Here is a 5,791-nt window from a genome sequence, read left to right on the forward strand (position 1 = left end):
ATAATCGTGTAAACGATTAAGCAAGTGGGAGATGAAATAGTCTATCGTATAGGTCGATGCCCAATCGTTTAGTAAAAGCTATGCGATCGTCTAGCAAAAGTTATGCGATCATTTAGCTCGTCGTCTAGCTAAGTGTTTATCATGTAAGAACACTCCACGATCGTTTAGCTAACTCTAAGTTGTTGCTTAGTAAATCTGGTTTACTTGACAACTATCCGTGAGAACTTTTCGAGAGTGAAAATCTATAAAAAAAAAAAAAAAAAAAAAAAAAAAAAAAAAAAAAAACTTTGCAAATCTTTTCTCTTCTTTCTAAAGACTAAAATTAGGAAAAACATTTTTCCTTTTATCTCACAGTTACCATGAAACCACCAATAATCTCCCACTCAATTGGTTATTAGAGAAAAAGAAATAATATCTAATAATTAATATTATTATAAATATAAATGATAACTAACTTACCATAATATATTTATAACCTATAGTTTTAATATTTCATCTCATGAAACATATAAACCATAGCTTTTTTTCTATTCCATGACACTTAATGTAAATCTCATTTACATTAATCCTTTACTTAATGTATCTCATACACTATACTGATCATATTGTATATAATCAAATTACCTTTTGTCAATTTAAACATTTCAAATCAACACCAAGAATTGATTCTCAAGGGGACCTTATGGACCTGTAGCTCAAAGCTCCAACGGTACGTGAATAACTGGCTAAACTCTTTAGTCACGGGATCCACCATCTGTTAACTGCCAGACACTCCACTAAAGACTGACAATTGAACTCTCCTTACCACAAATATATTATGTGTTCATCTTAACCAATCAACAGTGCGACAACCCTTCACAGATAGCTCGTAAGTACAGCTCGACCAATAACCGTTATGCCTCTGTAGTTACATCTAACTTCTTAAGTACCACTGATCCCTCTAATGAACATAAGTCATAGTCCTACTATGACTGAGTCCTCTCTTCCAAAGAGAAGTTGTGGCCACTATGTTCAAACCTCGGAATCAGCCCTTAAGTTATGGCCACCGTTCCAGCCATGCAGATTGGTCAAATCTACAGATTTGCCTCAATCCTCAAGTCATTGACTCTCGATCCCCACGATGAAATACTCGATCCTAGATTCTGTAGTTACTGTGAAAGAACTCGATCCTTGATCCCCACTATAGCTACTGTGAAAAAACTCGATCCTCGATCACCACTGTGAAGAACTCGATTCGGTTCAGAACTCGATCCTCGATCCCCCACTCGATGCTCGCCTAAATCTATCGTAAAATAGAACCCAAACCCACTCGATGCTTTGCTTTTGACAAGCCTAGTTTTGGTTTGGTTCAGTCAAGCCTAGTTTTAGTTTGTATTTGTTAATGGGTTTCAGCTATGTTCTGTTCCGTTTTCGAATCTAGCATTCATATATCTCTATTTTCAACTAAGAAATTCGTGGGTTTTGTTTTAGATCTTTAAGGTCTTTGTTTCCAACCTAGAAGTTCGTGAGTTCCTATTTTCAGCTTAGAAGTTTCTCTATGTTCTAGTTCTTCATGGGTTTTTGCTTCCCACCCAAATCTACCGTGTTTTGATTCAGAATTGCTTCTTCAGTTTCTGTCATTCAGTTGTCTTAGTTTATCTGCTTACAAACTCAAGTTGTTTCTATCACCTTGAGTTTGAGGGAGGGTGTTGAGATATTTAGGCCTTGATTTATGTATTTAGGCTATAATTGGGTTATCGGGCTATAATTAGGTTATCGTCATTTCTATAAATTCTCTATGTAAACCTCAAGTTACATACAAGAAATTATTCGGTCGAATATCAATTTCCACAATTACAAATTCCCTTCCTATAGAATTAAGACAGAAAAAAAAAATTAATTATTGATTGAATCATTTTTTTTTTTTTTTTGAAGAGGCATTGATGCTAATGATGAATGTAAATTTCACTGTGAATTTATAGCTTAAAAGCAAGATTAAGTTAATCAAACTTTATAGACCAATTTGTGTTATATATATATATATATATGTATATATATGTATGTATGTATGTATATGTATAGACAAAAAAAAATTCTTTTTTTTTTTTTTTTTTTTTTTGTTGTGTGTGTGTGTGTTTCCCTTTTTTAAGGAAGACTGTTTTTTGGTCAATTAATTTACCTTGTATGTTGTTGGGGTGTTGACCCATAATTATCACTACAAAAAGAACAAATAGTTGTGGTGTGAAATGGAATGGAAAACAAGGGAATTATGACATAAAAAGTTTTTTTTTTTTAATTTATTGACATATTTAAAAGTTTTTTTAAAAACCAATAAGCTGGAAATTTTGTTATTTATTTTCAAACAACAACTGACATAAGAGATCTAAGAAAAAGTAAGACGTTCAAATTCCCCACTCTCTAACAAAGTGTGTTGTACTGGAAAAACTCTTAAAACGGATTAACTCAACATTTTTCATAGTCGGTGAAGAAATCAGACCTTTGATATACATATCCTTTTCTCTTGACAAATTTATTTTATTTCTATATATGGTTTCGAATTTCTTACATTTCTTACCTAATAATGCAATGTCACTTTTAACTTTCACGACTTACCTTTTATATTAGCAAATTTTTAAAAATTAAAAAATAAGAAAAACTATTTATACAAAATAACATAATTTAATCTTCTTTGAAAAAGATTGATAAAGGCTGATAAAAGTCTATCTGTATCTATTAGTGACATGATAGAAGTCTACCATTAATACTATGTGATAGGCGCTAATAGAAGTCTATTAGTATCTATCAGTATTTTTTTTTTGTTATTTTTGTATATAGTTTAACATTTTTTCTTTGTGTGAAAATTTGTTATGTTTAGATTTTTTATTATTATTTATCATTATTTTTTAGTGTATATTCTTTTTTAGAAACCCAACTCATTCGTAATATATCCTCCTTTATTTATATGTGTGTTTGATAATAATGATAATAATAGAAATTATTTATTTTTATTATTATTATTATTATTCACTACATACCTTTCTTTTGTTTTTTTCCTTCTTTTCACTAAATAAAGGTAAAAATCTGGTTTAAATGTGGATGATTGGCGGTGAGATTCAACCATCGAAAACCAAATTTTTTTAATTTAAAAACCAACCTAATTATTTACAAAATGTAAGTTTTCATTTGAGTTAATTTGAAAAATATTCAGGTGTTTCTAGAGTCACACATTTATTTATATTTTCTTTCAAATTTTTTAATTATAATTTGTTATGTGACAAATTCTTCTAACTTATTTTTAAAATACTTTTATGTATGAGAGGGGAATGTAAATACACCTAAATATTATTATTATTATTTTTGGAAAATAAATATTGCTCAATTAATTATAACAAACATGGAAAATGACATGATTTTGTTCCCTTTTCCTGAAATTTTAGTGGTGCATATTCAATTATTCATAATGTGAGTTTTATCTCCTTAATTAAAATTGTCATCTTCAAAACATATTTCTTTTTAGGAAGACTCAAATGGTCAAATGTATTTTAAGTATGTATGTTTTTTTTTTTAACCCATTTTTTAGGTATATTTAATACCCATCAATTTCTTTCTAAAAATGCAATTTCATTTTCCTTATCATAACGGCTTTTTCATGAAATTTACATTAGCGAGGATTTTTCTAGCCTTGGAAAAACCCTTTTTAAAATAGTTTTCAGTATTTTTAAAAAATTATGATATGGATTTGTCAGAATTAATGTAAAAATGCTATAAAAGATCAGTATTAAAACAATTATCCAGATAAAAATCTTCCCACAAAAAAAAAAAATAATAATAAATCTAGATTTTTTAATTCTAACAACATGGAGATATATATTTAAATTTCTAATCTTTTAGTCCAATTTAGTATATTATATTACAATTAAGGTAAATTATTTCAAATAGTATATTTGTCGAAATTATTTATAATATTTAGCAAAATTTTAGAACTATCAATGATAAACGTTGATAGACTTCTATCATTGTTTATCAATGTTACTATCAATGTTTATCATTGATAACTATAAAATTTTGCTATATTTTAGTTCATTTTTCTATTATTTAATTGTGTTTTTTTTTTTAATGATACACATCTCTTTTTCATTTTCATCTTCTTTTTTTTTTATATCAATTAACTAACTCAATCAGAAATTTGAATTATCCACTATCTATATATATATATATTCTACTAATTTAAACTCGAGACAACAATGAAGAGGGAAAAATTATTCAAGTGGAACAAGACCAGAATGGTCATATATCTTTTTTTTTTTATCAGAATATTTCCATTATATAATTCCATGCAAACTGTCTCTCTTCTGTAAAAAAATCTCTCTCTAAATTACCATATTATAAAGGGAGAAGTTTGGCGGGTCAAAAATCATCCTCTGAAGAAGCTTTCAAAATGGAATCCATGGCTGCCATTTCAATCTTCTTCTATTTCCTCCTTTTCTCCTTCGCCGAAGCAACCACCAATCGCGGTGGCGGCAATGGCTTCACCACCTCTCTATTCCACCGTGATTCTCTTCTCTCTCCTCTCCACAACTCATCTCTCTCCTGCCACGATCGTCGTACCAATGCCTTTCGTCGCTCCTTCTCCCGCTCCGCCACCCTCCTCAGTCACGTCAACGCCGTGTCCACCGCCTGCATCCATTCTCCGATCATCCCCAACAGCGGCGAGTTCCTAATGTCTGTCTCCATCGGAACCCCACCGGTGGATTTCATAGCTATCGCCGACACAGGCAGCGACTTGACGTGGACTCAATGCTTACCATGTCAGAAATGCTTCAACCAATCACATCCCATGTTTAATCCACGTCGATCATCTTCCTACCGCAATGTGTCTTGCACGTCGGATACCTGCCGCTCCCTCGACAGTTACCATTGTGGGACCGACCTCCAAACCTGTAGCTACGGCTACAGCTATGGAGACCGATCCTTTACGTATGGTGACCTAGCATCTGATAAAATTACCATCGAATCCTTCAAACTCCCCAAGACAGTCATTGGATGCGGCCACCAAAATGGTGGCACTTTCGGCGGAGTTACCTCGGGGATTATCGGACTTGGCGGTGGCGCTCTCTCATTGGTGTCGCAAATGAATACAATCGCCGCCATCAAACGGCAATTCTCATATTGCTTGCCAACTTTCTTTAGCGACGAAAATATCACAGGTAAAATAAGCTTTGGTCAAAACGCCGTCGTTTCGGGGCCTAAAGTCATCTCTACCCCTCTCGTATCGAGATCTCCCGATACCTTTTATTTCTTGACTCTTGAAGCAATCTCTGTTGCAAACAAGCGGCTTAAGGCCGCTGACGATACGTCGGCCTTGACCCGACGAGGGAATATCATTATTGATTCCGGTACGACATTGACGTTTTTGCCTCGAAATTTGTATGAAGACCTTGTTTCGACTTTGGTGAGTGTTATTAAAGCAAAGCGAGTGGATGATCCCTCTGGGATTTTGGAACTCTGTTACGCTGCAGGCGGCGGTGACGATTTGCATATTCCGGTAATTATAGCACATTTTGCCGGTGGCGCCGACGTGAAGTTGCTGCCTTTGAATACATTTGCACTGGTGGCTGAGAATGTGACTTGTTTGACTTTGGCACCGGCATCGGATTTGGCCATTTTTGGGAACTTGGCGCAGATTAACTTTATAGTTGGATATGATCTTGAAAATAAGAGATTGTCGTTTAAACCTACTGTTTGTGATTAGAGACGACATGTCGTTTTTCAGCTCTCTTTGATTATTTTTTTGATAATTTGTTTGTTACAG

General features: G+C 33.0%; 1 pseudogene; it reads left to right on the top strand.

Moving 5' to 3' along the window:
- Nucleotides 1-4,374: 4,374 nt before the first annotated feature.
- LOC120079103 (aspartic proteinase CDR1 pseudogene) lies at nt 4,375-5,791 on the top strand (annotated as a pseudogene).

Source organism: Benincasa hispida, chromosome 1 (genome assembly GCF_027475165.1).
Source record: "Benincasa hispida cultivar pf3 chromosome 1, pf3_genome.v1.1, whole genome shotgun sequence".
Taxonomy (NCBI): Eukaryota; Viridiplantae; Streptophyta; class Magnoliopsida; order Cucurbitales; family Cucurbitaceae; genus Benincasa; species Benincasa hispida.